Source organism: Cynocephalus volans, chromosome X, assembly GCF_027409185.1.
Source record: "Cynocephalus volans isolate mCynVol1 chromosome X, mCynVol1.pri, whole genome shotgun sequence".
NCBI lineage: Eukaryota > Metazoa > Chordata > Mammalia > Dermoptera > Cynocephalidae > Cynocephalus > Cynocephalus volans.
Genome location: NC_084478.1, coordinates 143810524 through 143827404, shown reverse-complemented (window position 1 = coordinate 143827404; position 16881 = coordinate 143810524). Strand labels below are relative to the sequence as shown.

General features: G+C 34.5%; 1 pseudogene; it reads right to left on the bottom strand.

Moving 5' to 3' along the window:
- The window catches only part of LOC134368433 (olfactory receptor 10A7-like), a 78422-nt pseudogene extending 62828 nt beyond the window's left edge, over positions 1 to 15594 (bottom strand).
- Positions 15595 to 16881: the final 1287 nt, after the last annotated feature.

The window sequence follows — 16881 nt, the reverse complement described above, 5'->3', positions numbered from 1 at the left end:
GTCATAGATGGCTTTTATTGTGTTGAGATATTTTCCTTCTATACCTAATTTGTTGAGAATCTTTATCATGAAGGGGTGTTGAATTTTGTCAAGTGCTTTTTCATCATGTATTGAGGTAATCATATGGTCTTTGTCCTTGAGTTTGTTGATGTGGTGTATCACATTTATTGACTTGCATATGTTGAACCATCGTTGCATCCCTCAGATGAATCCCACTTGATCACAGTGTATAATTTTTCTAATATATTACTGTATTCTGATTGCTAATATTTTGTTGAGGATTTTTGCATCTATGTTCATCAATGATATTGGACTGTAATTTTCTTTTTTTTGTTGTATCTTTATCTAGTTATGGTATCAGAGTTGTGTGGGCCTCATAGAATGAGTTTGGGAGAATGGCTTCTGTTTCATTTTTTTGGAAAAGTTTGAGAAGAATTGATATTAATTCTTCTTTAAAGGTTTGATAGAATTCAGCTGTAAAGCCATCTGGACCTGGACTTTTCTTTGTTGGAAGATTGCTGATTAACACTTCAATCTTGTAGCTTATTATTGGTCTGTTCAGGTTTTCTGTCTCTTCTTGGTTTAGCCTGGGTAGTGTGTATATGTCCCGAAACTTATCCATATCTTCCAGGTTTTCATATTTGTTGTCATACAGTTGTTTATAATAGTCTCTGATGATTCTTCATATTTCTGTAGTATCAGTTGTAATGTCTCCCTTTTCATTTCTGATTTTTGTTATTTGGGACTTCTCTCTTCCTTTTTTTGTTAACCTAGCTAATAGTTTGTCTATTTTATTTATCTTCTCAAAAACCAACTTTTTGTTTTGTTGATCTTTTGTATCATTTTTTAGGTCTCTATTGCATTTAGTTCTGCTCTAATCTTAATTCTTTCTTTCCATCTACTACCTTTAGGATTGGACTGTTGTTGTTTTTCTAGTTCTTTGAGGCATAGTGTTAGGTCATTTATTTGAAGTCTTTTCATTCTTTTGATGTAAGCATTTATTGCAGTAAACTTCTCTCTTAGTACTGCTTTTGCACTATCCAACAGGTTTTGGTATGAAGGTGAAAGATCGCTACAATGAGAACTACAAACCACTAATGAAAGAAATTAAAGAAGACACAAAAAGATGGAAAGACATCCATACTTTTGGGTTGGAAGAATTAACATTGCGAAAATGTCAATACCGCCCAAAGTGATCTACAGATTCAATGCAATCTCCATCAAAACACCAATGACATTCTTCTCAAAAATGGAAAAAACAAACTTAACATTCATATGGAGCAACTAAAGACCCTGAAGAGACAAAGCAATCCTGAGCAAAATAAATAATTAAATAAATAAAGCCAGAGGCATAACACTACCTGACATCAAATTATACTACAAAGCTATAGTAAACAAAATAGCATGTAACTGGCATAAAAATAGACACTTGGACCAGTGGAGCAGAATAGAGAACCCAGAAATCACCCTTCAGGTCAATCTGATATTGACAAAGGCAACAAAAACATACATAAGTGGTGCTGGGAAAATTGGATATCCATATGCAGAAGTAGGAAACTAGACATGCACCTCTCACCATATACTAAAATCAACTCAAAATGGATTAAAGACCTAAGACCTGAAACGTAAAATTACTAAGGGAAAATATAGGTGAAACACTTCAGGAACTAGATCTGGGCACAGACTTTATGAACAAGAGCCCAAAAGGACAAGCAACAAAAGAAAAAATAAACAAATGGGACTATATCAAAGTAAAAAGCTTCTGCACAGCAAAGGAAACAATCAACAGAGTGAAACAACAACGTACAGAGTGGGAGAAAATTTTTGCTAACTATTTATTTGACAAGAGATTAATATCCAGAATATGCAAGGAACTCAAGCAATTACATAGTAAAAAAACAAATAACCCAATTAAAAAATGGGCAAAGTAGCTTAATAGACATTTTTCAAAGGCAGACATACAAATGGCCAACAAGTACATGAAAAAAATGCTCAACATCACTAGTCATCAGGCAAATGCAAATAAAAACCTCATTTAGATATCACCTCACCCCAGTAAGACTGGCTATAATCAAAAAGATGGAGAATAACAAATGATGGCAAGGATGTGGATAGAAAGGAACCATCCTACGTTGTTGGCAGGACTGTAAATTAGTACAACCACTATGGAAAACAATATGGAGGTTTCTCAAACAACTACAGATAAATCTACCATACAATCCAGCAATCCCACTTCTGGGTATATGCCCAAAGGAATTGAAATCATCATGTCGAAGGGATACCTGCACTCCTATGTTCATTGCAGCTCTATTTACAGTACTCAATATATGGCACCAACCTTAATGTCCATCGATGGATGACTAAATAAGGAAAATGTGGTATATATACACAATGGAATACTACTCTGCCATTAAACAGAATGAATTTCCGTTATTTGCAACAACATGGGTGAGCTTTGAGAAAATTATGCTGAGTGAAATAAGTCAGGCACAGAGGGAAAAATACCACATGTACTCTCTCATAAGTGGGAGCTAAGAGAGAAAGAAGGAAGGAAAGAAAGACCGCGGTGGTGCTTTGGACTTGCAGAGGGAGAGAGAACATACCTAGGGATATAAAGTGGAGTGGGGGAAAGAGGGATGGGGATGGAGGACGGGGATTAAGTGGGTGGGGGACATGGGGTATAATCACAATTTGCAGTAATGGACATGGTGCCAGTATGGATCTGGCCATCACATCACGGGCATGAGTGATGCAGCTTTGTACTCCACGAATATTCATGACCAATAAAAAATAAAAAGAAAAAAAAAAGAAAAGAAAAAGGATGGAGTGTAAGAAAAAGAACGGAGTGTAATAATAATTTTCTCTATTTCATTAACAACTTAATTGATAGAATTTCTTTCATTAAGATAGGAAGATGGTGTTGGGGGGAGTTTGGGGTGGAAGATTATGATTTTAGTGTTTAACATAAATGAGAATTATCTGAGAGATGTGTGGATATTTAGTGGACATTTAGATATATAAGCCTGGATTCAAGTGAAAGGCTGAAAGACAGAGAAACAATCTGGCCAAACTCATACTTTTTATTAGGAGGCCACTCCCATGATAAGGGCATTAATCCACTAATAAGGGCCGAGCCCTTATGGCTTAATTTCCTCTTAAAGGGTCCACTTCTTAGTACAGTTACAATGGGGATTAAGTTTCCAATACATGAAATTTAGGGAACATGTTCAAACCATAGCAAGTACCTAATGAGCCCAAAGGATTTATGGCCAAACTATTAGAATTAAGAAGTGGATTTATCAAATCTAAATACAAAAATCAAATTTATTTCAGCAACAAAAATTTATTTATTTTTCTTTTCTTTTTTTAAAATTATTATTCAGTTAAAATCTAAATCTTGCAAATATTTATTTATTATTTTTTCTTTTTTATTATGAATATTCATGACATACAAAGCTAATTGTCACCCCTCATGCCTATGATGTGAGGGCCAGATTCATACTGGGAGCATACCCATTACCAGAAATTACTTTTGTACCCCATGTCCCCCACCCAAATATCCCCCAACCTCCCTTCCCCTCCGCCTTTCCCCCCCACTCCACTTTGTAGCACTAGGAATGTTCCAAAGCAATAAAAATTTCAACTGAAAAAGATATTTAATGACATTGTAACGGTCAGTTCTATGTGTTCACTTAGCTGGGCTATAGTCCCCAATCATTCAATCAAACACTGATCTAGGGGTTACTGTGAATGCATTTTGTAGATTTGATTAACATCTATAATCAGTTGACTTTAAGTAAAGGAGAACATCCTAGATACATGGATCTGTATCCTAGATAACATAGGTCAGCCTGATTAAGTTGGTTAAAATGCCTTAAGAGCTGAACTGAGGTTTCCCTGAAGAAAAAAACATTCTGCCTATGGTCTGCAAATTTAGCTGGTGCTTAAGAGTTCCAGCCCACCTGTCAGCCTGCCCTGTGGTATTCAGATATGCTTGCCCCCCACATTCACATATGCCAAACTCTATATAGATAGATAGATGATAGATATAGAGAAAGTATATATATGTACATATATGATACACATATATATACACACACATATATGTATATATGTACACACATATATGTGTGTGTGTGTGTATATGTATATATCAGTCAGGGCAGAGGTTACCCTGACTGATACAGATATTTTAACAACCGCAAAAGGAATGAAATGCCTAGAAATAGATCTAATAACAAATATGAAAGATTTTTACACTGAAAATTATCATTTTGAAAAAAATGTAAAGACATAAATAAGTGGAGGGAGAGACTATATTATGGATCAGAAGACTAAATATTGCAAAGATGTAAAATCTCAAAAAAAAAAAAAAAGATGTGAAATCTCCCCTACTTAATATAGATCCAACAAAATTTCAATGAGAATCCTGGCATGTTTTTGGAGCATCTACTAGGTGATTTTAAAATTTATAAGAAAATGCAAAGGGCCAAAGTAATGAGTATTTTGTAGAGGTGGAGCACATAGGAGGAATTCACTACCAGGTAAAAATTTCTATTATAAATAAATAGCAATTAAGAGGTGCAGTATTGGCAAAAGGATAAGCAAACTAATTAATGGAACAAAATTTAGAGTCCAGAATCAAATCCCCACATATACTGCTGTCTGATTTATTACAAGACACTGCAGTACTTTGAAGAAAGAATGGCTTGTTGAATAAATCGTTCTGGGTCAAGTGAATATCCATATGGAGAAAAATCAACCTTGGATAGGCCTCCAGAATGGTAGTTTGAGAGCACAGTGAACATTTTCCCCAGCAGAACAACCATTCAACTGCTGGAAATTAATCTTAAAAAAAAAAAAAAAAAAAACCTTTAAAGTATCTACAAATTGTCCTAAGAGCCTAAAGCAAATGGAGAAACATCGAATTAAGAAAATCTTCTATATCTTGGTAAGAACAATGAGAGTTTGTGGCATTTGAACTCCCATTGTAGGGCTACAGTTTTACCCTGAAAGAGGCAGGCCACCAGCATCACTCATCACCCCATGTTCCATATTGCAGAAATCCTATTCTGGGCAGTTACAGAAAGCCAGTCTTCCTTCTCCCACCCAATACCTACTGATAGGGTGATAGCTCTACTCCAAGCATACTAGGCTTAGTATACTCTGCCCTGGACACACCTGACCTAGCTCTATGGAAGGGTAGAGGTTACACACTAAGAGGGTTAAATAGAGAAGAGAAGGCCAGGGGGCTACCTTCACACTCAGAGCTCTGCTTTTAGAGCTAGAGTGTCACTCTAAGCAAAGCATGCTGCTGAACTTACTCCCTGCTCCCTTGCAATAGCACAAAAAGTCTGCCCAGGAGAAAAGGCAAGACATAAGAACATAGAGCTCCACAGCTCAGACTAAGGGGTCTGGTTTTATTTTGAAAGTGTGTGGGAAACTTCAAGCCTAAGGCATTGCTGAAAACACTTCATATTTTGGTAGTGACCACTTAAGAGAAGGCTGGTAGCTCCACGATACTTATAAGGTAAACCAGTTGGAAGTACATATTTGTAAGTTTACCAAATTTAATTCTGTTAGAAATTTCTAATTTTATTCCATTTTGGTCACAGATTATATTTTGTGTGGTTTCAGTCATTTTGTTTATTTATTTATTTTTAATTAACACATATGATTGTACATATTTATGTAGTACAGAGTTATATTTCGATACATGTATACAATGTGTGATGATCAAATCAAGGTAATTAGCATATTCATCATCACAAAAATGTATAATTTCTTTGTGATGAGAACATATGAGTTCCTGTCTTCTAGCCATTTGAGAACATACCATAAATTATTGTTAATTATAGATGTCTAGCACTATGCACAACTAGCGAGAGAGACAAAGAAAAAGAAAGAGAAAGAAAGATCACAAATACTATGTCGAACTTTCTAAAGAAGAGAACAGAACTGTGGTTACTAACTGTGATTTAGGAAGAAATTGGTTAATGCACACAAAGAATGATTGCATTTTGCAATGATGAATATGTTAATTATCCTGATTGTATCATCACATATTGTACACAAATACCGGTAGTCAACTCTATACCCTACAAATATGTATAATCAATTGTTTCAATAAAAAATAAACAGAATAAAAGTAAAGTATGCCCCCTGTTAGTAGCATATAGTTGAATTTTTTTCTAGATTAATGAAACAGAATAGAAAACTTAGAAATAGACCCACACACATATGCTCAGCTGATTTTTGAGAAAGATGCAAAAGCAATTCAATGAAGCAAGAATAACCCTTCCAACAAATAGTGTTAGAGCAATTGGAAATACACACGCACACATACATGCACATGCACACACACACACAGCCTCAACTGAAAACTCACACACAAACATTAACTTAAATGTAAAACATAAAACAGTAAGACATTTAGAAAAAAATCATAGAAAAAACTTCAAGATCTAAGACTAGGGAATGAATTTTTAGATTTAAGATCAAAAACATGATCCATAAAATAATTCATAAACTGGACATCATCAAAATTAAAAATTCCTCTAGCCTAGAGGAAGAGGATGAAATTTAAGGTACAGATTTGGAGAAAATATTTACAAACCAGCTATCTGATAAAAGACTAGTATCTAGAACATACAAAGACCTTTCAAAACTCAACATTAGAAAAAAATCACATGAGAAAATTGTCAGAGATATGAACAAACATTTCAATGAAGAAAATGTACAGATGGTAATTAAGCACGCTAAAAGCTATTCAACATCATTAGCCATCAGTGAAATACAAGTTAAAATTACAATGAGATATCACTACACATCTATCAGAATGGCAAAAATAAAAACATAGTGACAACACTAAATTCTGGTGAGGATGTGAAGTAACTGGATCACTCATACATTGCTGGTAAAAATTGTAAAATGGTACAGCCTGTATAAGTTTGCTAGGACTACTGTAATAAAGCAGGACAAACTGGGTGGCTTAAACAACAGAAATTCATTGTCTCACATTTCTAGAAGCTAGGAGTGCAAAATCAAGATGTCCGTGTGATTGTTTCCTTCTGAGAGCTGCGAGGGAAGAATCTGTTCCATGCCTCTCTCCTTGGCTTGTAGATGGCCATCTCCTTGTGTCTCTTCACATCATCTTCTCCCTATACATATCTCTGTGTCCAAATTTCCCCTTCCGATTAAGGATACCAGTCATAGCAGACTAGGACCCACCCTAACTACACCATTTTAACTTGATTTCCTCTGTAAAGACCTTATCTCCAAATAAGGTCACATTCTGAAGTACTGGGGGTGAGGACTTCAACATATGAATTTTGGGAGAACACAATTCAACCTGTAACAGCCATTCTGGGAAATAGTTTGGAAGTTTCTTATAAAAGTAAACATGCAACTACTGTATGACCAAGCAATTACACTTCTGAGTATTTAACTCAGATAAGTGAAAACATATGTCAGCTTGAACCCCAGTACATAATGTTCATAGCAGCTTTGTTCATAATAGCCAAGAACTGGAAACAGCCCAGATGTTCTTCAATAGGTGAATAGTTAAACAGACTGTGGTATAATATATTCAGCAATAAAAAGGCATAGACTATCAATACATGCTACTTGCCAATCCCATAGGTTAAATACTTATGATTCCATTTATATAACATTTCTGAATGAAGAACAGATTAGTGGTTGCTGAGGGTTAAAGACAAGGAGACTAGTAAGAGAGAGGCAGCTGTGTCTGTAATAGGAGGCACCCTTGTGGTGATAAAACTGTTATGTATCTTGACTCTGTTAGTGGATACATGAACCTATACACATGATAAAATTGTATACAACTAAGTCACATACACACACACATGTGAGAACAAGTAATACTTGGGAAATCTGAGCAAGATCAGTGGATTGTTTCAATATCAGTTTTAATTCACCATATTAACAGAACAAAATGAGAAAAGGAATGCATAATACCTGTAGGATAAAGTATTTGACAAAATTCAAAATCCATTAGAGAATCTCTCAGAACACTAGTAAATAGAAGGCAATTTCTTCAATGTAATAAAGGACATCTATCAAAAACCTACACTTAACATCAAGTTAATGGTGATATCTTCGTTGCTTTCTTAAAGAGGTCTGAGAAAAATATAATAAAATTAATTCTTCCAACTTATATTTAACATTGTACTGGGGGTCCTACCCAGTTCAATAAGCCAAGAAAAATTAGTAAAAGTCTTAAAGATTGGAGAGGAAATAGTAAAACTGCCATTATTCACAGATGAGATGATTGTGTATATAAAATATTCCAAGCAGTCTGCAAAAATGCAAGAACAACAGCACCAACAACAAAAAACCACTCTAGAACTATTAAGTGAATTTAGAAGGGAGTAGGATAAAAGGTAATACATGAAAGTTAATTGCATTTCCATATACTAGCCATAAAACAAATTTTCCAAAAATTAGAAAAGAAAATTAAAATGCCATGTACAATGAGTTAGAAAATCATATACTACTTAGTTTATAATAAGTTTAATGATTACTTAGTTTATAATGAAGTTTAATGAAAAACATGTAAGACATTTACACTTAAAAATTACAACACATTGCTGAGAGAAATTAAAGAAAAAAAATGGAAAGAAAAATCATTGCAATTGGTTGTATGTCTCAATATTGTTAAGATTTTAATTCTTTCCCAATTTGTCTACAGATTTCCCAATTTGTCTACAAATTTGTAATTTGTAATTACAAACAAAATCTTACCAGCTTTTGTTGCACAGAATAAGGTGATTTAAAATTTATATGGAAAACTAAAGGAACCAAAATATCTGAAGCAGAGTTTTATAAAAAACAAAGAAAAATCTAGTGAAGTGATTCTTAAAGAAGAACTAAAAACAAGACCTCAATGACATGTAGGAAAGCATCAAACAATATACCTTATGTCAAAATTTGAGCCCCCAAAATGGAGGGTGGAGCAGAAAAATATTTGAATAAATAATGACCCAAAGTATTTCAAATCTTTTGAAAAAATAAACTCTCAAAGCTCAATTAATGCAAAGAAAGGAAAAATAAATAAATAAAACCAAACCAATCCTAAAAAGCAATGATAAGAGGAAAATTTTTAATTCAGCCATGGAAAAAGATAATATATCCATGAGAAAAAAAAAGGGAAATGGTTTTTGAAATATAATTAAAAACAACGGAAGCCAGAAATGAAATAAAGTACTGAAAGAAAATAACACCCAAAGCAGAATTCAATTTCCAGTGAAAATATCACTTAATGATGAAGACAAAATAAAGACATTTTCACACAAAACAAATGTGAGAACATTTATTACCAGCACACCTGCACTACAGGAAACAACAAATGAAGTTCTTTATACTACAGGAAAGTAAAACCACTGTGAAACTAAAATGTACATAAAGAAAGAAAGAGAAATGGAAATGATAAATATGCGATGTATATAAAAGACTCTTCTCTTTGTTTTGTACAAAAATAATTGCTTGTTTAACTCAAAATTAAGAATAGCATCTTGTGAAGTGCATTGCATATGTAGAAATAAATATGACGATAATAGTAGGAAGAATGGGGAGGAAAATAGTAGTGCACTGTTCTAAAATCTTTATATTGTGTACGGAATGGTACAAAATTATTTAGGTAGACTGTGGTAAATTAAAAATGCCCATTCTAAATCCTAGATCACCACTTTAAGATATTTTTTTAAAGTTGGAGCTAATAAGCCAATAGTGGTGACCAATTTCAATACTAAAAGATATTCAATTTATCTAAAAGAAGGCCAAACATAAGGAAAAGGGAAACAAAAAAAATATGGAAAAAGAGAAAACAAAAAGGAAGATGACAGACTTAAACCTAACCATATTAATAATTACATTAAATATAACACATCTTCTAAAAGCCAGACATTATCAGGCTAAATAAAATTTACAACCCAATTTTATTCTGTCTGTAAAAATTACCCTTCAAATATGAAGACATAGGTTAAAAGTAAAAAATGAAAGAAGATATCAGCACAAATAAGCATAAGAAATCTGAATTGGCTCTATTAATATCAGGAAAAGTAGACATCGTTAAAATGGTCATACAAAGGATAAAAAGTGGCTAAATGTGTGTGCACCTAATGACAGAGGTTCAAAATATATAAAGCAATAATTAAAGAATGAAAAGGAAGAATAGAAAAGTCCAAAACATGTTCAGAGATTTCAACATTACTTTTAGTAATTGATAGAACAGCAGTCAGAAAATCGGTAATGCTGTGGAATATTTGAACAACACTATCAATCAGTTTACTCTAATTGACGTTCAGAGAGCACTGCACCCTAGAACTATAGAGTACGTATTCATTTCAAATGCACATGAAACATTCCTCGATATAGATCATATGCTGAGCAATATTTAAAATGCCTCAACAAATTTACAAGTATGAAAATTGTACACAGTGTGGTATTTAATCATAATGGCATTAAATTAGAAATCAATCACATAATGATCTCTAGAAACTCCCTGAATATTTAGAAAATAACACCCTTCTAAGTATCTACTAAGTCAAAAAATATCACAAGGGAAATTAGAAAATGTTTTGAACTGAATAATAATAAAAACACAACATGTCAAATTATGTGGGCTGTAACTTAAACAGATCTTAGAGAGAAATGTATTGATGTAACTGCTTAAATTGGAAAGAAATATTCAGAATCAATTATCTTGGCTTTTAACTTAAAAGGCTAATATAAAAAGAGTGATTTAAGCCCAAAATGAATAGAAAGAAGGAAATAATAAAAATAAGATTGAAAATCAGTGAAATAGAAAAAGAACAAATAAAACTCCACAACATCAAAAAGGAACCGTTGTTTTTCTGAAAATATTAATGAAACTCATAAAATCCTTACAAGACTAGTTGAACTGAAAGAAAAAGAAAACACAAATTACAAATATTAGGACTAAAATAGAGGATGTAATACCAATAAATTCAACAAATGAGATAAATTGGACAAATTTGTTGAAAGACACAAATTTAAAAAAATAACACAGTAGAAATGAAAATACCAATAGGTCTATAACTACTTAAGATATTGCACTGTAATTAAAACCTTTTGCCAGATCAGTTGGTTGCAAGTTTATGGGTTGATTTCTGGGTTCTCTATTCTGTTCCATTGGTCCATGTGTCTATTTTTATGCCAGAATGATGCTGTTTTGGTTACTACAGCTTTATAGTATACTTTGAAGTCAGGTAGTGTTATGCCTCTTGCTTTATTTTTTATTTTATTTATTTATTTTTTTTTCCCTCAGGATTGCTTTGGCTATTCAGGGTCTTTTGTTCTTCCATATAAATGTTAGTGTTGTTTATTATATTTATGTGAAAAATGTCATTAGTATTTTGATGGGGATTGCATTGAATCTGCAGATAGCTTTGGGTAGTACGGACATTTTCACAATGTTGATTCTTCCAATCCAAGAGCATGGAATGTCTTTTCACCTTTTTGTGTCTTCTTTAATTTCTTTCAATAGTGATTCGTAGTTCTTGTTGTAGAAATAGACATTTTTTGGAAAAAAAACATACAAATGGCTAACAGGTACTTGAAAAAATGCTCAACATCACTAATCATCAGGCAAATGCAAATCAAAACCACACTGAGATATCCACTCACCCCAGTTAGACTGGTCATAATCAAAAAGACAGAGTAACAAATGCTGGTGAGGATACAGAGATTGGGGAACTCTCCTACACTGTTGGTAGGACTGTAAATAAGTACAGCCACTATGGAAAACAATATGGAGGTTTCTCAAACAACTACAGATAGAACTGCCATATGATTCAGCAATTCCACTACTAGGTATATACCCAGGGGAATGGAAATCATCATGTCGAAGGAATACATGCACTCCTATATTCATTGTTGCTCTACTTACAGTAGCCAGGATATGGAACCAACCTAAATGTCCATCGACAGATGACTGGGTAAGGGAAATGTGGTATGTATACACAGTGGAATACTATTTGGCCATGAAAAAGAATGAAACTCTGCCATTTGCAGCAACATGGATGAGCTTGGAGAAAATTATTTTAAGTGAAATAAGCCAGGTGTAGAGGAAAAAATACCACATGTCCTCACTCATAAGTTGGAGCAAAGAGAAAGAAGGAAGGAAAGAAAGACCACACTGATACGCTGGACTTGCAAAGGGAAAGAACAAAACTAAGGTTGTTCGGGGGGAGGGCAAAGGTGGGCTTGGGGAGAGGTTGGATGGAGGACACAAGGCATAATTGCAATTTGAGGTGGTGGGTATGCTGTTAGTATTGATCTGATCATGGGCCGATCCCGTGGCGCACTCGGGAGAGTGCAGTGCTGGAAGCGCGGCGACGCTCCCACCGCGGGTTCGGATCCTATATAGGAATGGCCGGTGCACTCACTGGCTGAGCGCCAGTCACGAAAAAGACAAAAAAAAAAAAAAAAATTGATCTGATCATCACATCTTGGACATAGGTGCTGATGGCTTGGTGTCCCTCCTGAATATGTATAATCAATAAAAATAAATAATAATAATAAATGTTTTCCCAAAGAAAACTAAAGGCCTTCATGTCTTTAGTCATTTGTTCTCTCAAAAACTGGAAGAAACAATAATACCAAGTTTATTTAAATTCTTTCAGGACATAGGGAAGGGAGGAAGTCTTCCCAATTTTTTTATGAAGACAAAGTATACTGAAACGAATACCATAAACAGATATTACAACAAAAGAAAAATACACACCAATATTTCTCTTATATAAAAAATGTTTGACATAGCATTAGCAAATTTAACACAAAAATAGGTAAAAAGGATGACATATTATGAAAAAGTGAGGTTTATTCTGGGTATACAAAGTTGGTTTAAAATTTAGAAACCAATCAATGCAATTGACTATATTTACATAATAAAGGAAATAATTAAGTTGTCATCTCAATAAATACAGAAAAAATATCACGTTAAAAATACAGTATTTGTGATTTTTTAAAAATTCAGAAAACTAGGAATAGGAGAAATTTTCCTCAACCTAACTAAATAAATCTTAAAAAACTGATAGCTAACAGCATACTTAATGGTAAAATTCTAAAATATTTCTTCCTAAAATCAAGAAAAGGCAATAATGTCTGCATTTACTACTTCTATTCATAACTTTTTTGGAGTTTCTATCCAGTACAATTACACAGTAAAATATATTTAATAAAAGGCATATATATTTTAAATAAAGTAATAAAAGACTTCGTTTAGAGAAGACATGTCTTTGCTTACCTTTAAAATGATAAACGAACAAATAAAAAGTTTTAGAAAAGTCACAGGACACAATGCCAATATTTAAAGATGAAATGAGTTTCTCTGTATTAGCAATGTACAACTGGAAATAGAAATTTAAAAAACGTATTTTTAATAGTGTTGAAAACCATGAAGTATGTAGGGATAAATTTATCCAAATTTATGAAAAACCTAAATGCTGATAAATACAAAATATTTTTCTGACTGAAAATAAAGAAGATTGGAATGATTGGAGAACTATGCCATGTTTATGTACTGAAAGACTCAAAATTGTTAAGGTGACAGACAGTTTAATAATGTCAGCAAATTATTCTATATATTTAATGCAACCTCAGTCTAAATGTCAGCATATGTGAAGTAGAAATTTCCACTTTTATTTTCAAATCTATAAAGAAAGGCAAAGAATTTAGAATACCCAGAGCAATTTTTTAAAAGGAGAACACAGCTGGGGAATATACATAACATAACTTCAAAGCTACAATCAGCAAGACATTATGGTATTGTTTTGATCATAGAGATGTAGATGAATGGAAGAAAATAGAGAGAAAAAATAGATACAAACATAAAAGGCCAACTGACCTTCGACAAAATTGCCAAGAAAATTCAATGGAGGAAAAGTAGTCTTTTCATCGAGACTGGATGCTGAACAATGAGTTATCCATAGAAACCAATGGCATTAAGCCTAACTAACACCATACACAAAGTTAGCTAGAAATGTATCATAAACTTAAAGATGAGTGCTAAACTATAAAACACCTAGAATAAAGCACAGGAGTGTATATATCCAACTTCAGGGTAGGAAACATTCTCGAATAAGGGAAAAAAAAAAACACTAACCAAAATTTTAAAAATAAAACACTAGAAGTTTATTAAAATTGAAAATTCTGTTCTCTGAAAAACACAATTAATAAAACAAAAGACACAAATAAGAAAATACTTGCAATACACATATCTAACAAAAGACTTCTATTAAGAATACATAAAAATTGTTACAAGTCAATAATTGGAAGAAATCCACCTTTTTTAAGTAGGCAAAACATTTGAAAAAACACTTCACAAAAAATATGCAAATGAGTAGCAAGCAAAGATGCTTAAAATAATTACTCCTCAATGGAATGCAAATTAAAACTGTAATAACATAGCACTGTAGACCTGCCAGAGTGGCTTTTATTTAAAAGCAAAACAAAACAAAAACTTGCAGTGCTTTGTGTTTTCCTGGATTAGGAGTAAATGGAATTCTCATTCATTCCTCATGGAAATGCAAAATGTTGCCACTACCTTGGAAGACAGTTTGGCAGTTTCTTGAAAAGTCAAAATACACTTTACTAGTATGGCCAAGTGTCTCAATTTTTTCAGGACTGAGAGATTTCCTAGGACATGAGACGTTCTAACTCAGGTACAATCCCAGACAAACAAGGATGGTTGGTCACACTATTTATTATATGAGCCAGCAACACTTTGTGAGTGACTACATAAAAACCTGTATATGAATATTTATAGGAGATTTATTAATAACAGCCCAAACTTGAAACAAATCAAAAGTCAACCAACTGGTAAGTTAGTACATAAATAATGAAATATTTATATGCTGAAATACTCAGCAGTAATAAAAAAATAAAATATTAATAAACTCAACAAAAAGGACCAATTTCAAGATGAATGCTGAACAAAAGCCATACTCACATAAAAAAGTATATACTTTCTGATTCCATTCGTATGAAAGAATTCCAGAACAAGAAAAATTAGAAAGCAAATCAGTGGCTGCCTGTAACCGGACGTAGGATTCACTGCAAAGGGACACAAGGGACCTTTCTGGGGTAATGGACACCCTCTGTATGATAGTGGTTAAATTAATGGATTAATCTGTATCATCAAACTGGACATGTAAAATGGGTTTATTTTATTTTATATAACTTATACCTCAATAAAGTTGATATATACATATATATAAATTCAAAGTCAACTAGATAGCAATATGGATGAAAAAAATCCATCAACCCTTGTCTCACAACATGCACAATAATTAACTCAGAATGGAGCAAGGTCCAAAATGTAAAAGCCAACAGTACTTCTGGGAAGATGCCCGACTAGAGGTGCCCAAGGCATGTTCCTCCTGCAGCAAAAGATTGAAAAGAGCCCACCACCACTGTTGCCACAGTTGCTGGAGTCATTGTGTGGTCCCAGAACTGTTGCCCATCACAGAGAAGCTCCCTGCAGAGCAACAGTCCTGTGGGTGGCCTGCCACTTGTAGACTTGAGGGAGGTAGCTACAACTACTGCTGCCATTGCCACCACAATAAGTTAACCCCGCTGCCACCAAGGACACTGCAGGTACAAGGGAGGCAGTTGCAGCCACCAATGCTGCTGCTGCCCCGAAAAGGTAATCCCACTGCAGCCAAGGATGGTGCAGACTCTATAGATATGGCTGCAGCTTCTAGCATCACAGCCACCATCACAAGGTAACCTCACTGCCGCCAAGAACATAGCTAAGGACACCACAGATGCCAGGGAGGCAGTTGCAGCTGACCACACCACTGCCACTGTTGTGAGGTATCCCTAATGTTGCCAAGAACACTGCAGACATGAGGGAGGTAGTTGCACCTGGCAGTGCCACTGCTGTCCCCACCAGGTAACTCTGCTGCCACTGCAGATCCCACAGATGCAAAGGAGGCATTGTAGCCACGGACACCACTGCTGCCAGCACAAGGTAACCCTGCTGTGGCCATAGACACCATAGCTGTGCAGCTGCCACTGCAACCAAGCAGGCAGCTGCTGCTACTGCTACAGCTGCAGTCACTATCACCACTGGTGCCACCAGGCAGCCACAATTGTTGTGTGAGCAGCCTACTGCCATTGGAGCCACCACTGCCACACAGGCAGCCCACCAAAACCACCTCCACAACCACTGCCTCTGCAAGGGTGGCCTGCTACCAGAGCAGTGGCCACAGCAGCCACTGGCACTGTGCAGGTGGACTGCCAAACACTCAATTGTATTGACATGAGGAGAGGCACCAGCAGAGCCTAAAGAAAGAAAGTAATAGAAGAAGAAACTGCTCTACCAGATGACCAGACATCAACATAGATATGCTAGAAATATTTAAAAAAAAAAAAAAAAATGAGTCTACCAATGGGATACAATAACTCTGAAGTACCAGACCTAACAGAGCAGGAAACCCTTGAAGTGACTGAAAGGGAATTCTGAGGAAACTCAATGAGATACAAGAAGACAAAGTTAGACAACACACACACAAAAAAAATGGGCAAAACTATCCAGGATATGAAGGGGGAAATTTCCAAAGAGATTAACACTTCAAAAAGAATGTAGCCAAATTCATGGAACTGGAGTCATCCAATGACATAACACAACCGAGAGTTTAAGCAGCAGACCAGAACAAGCAGAAGAAAGAATTTCTGATCTGGAAGACAGTATCCTCAACTCAGGTGGACAGAAAAAAAGGATTTTTAAACATGAGGAAAATCTAACAGAGATAGCAGACAACCTTAAGCACACAAACATCTGAATCATGGATATTCAAAAAAAAGAGAAGAAAGGAAAAGGCATTGAGGTCAGTG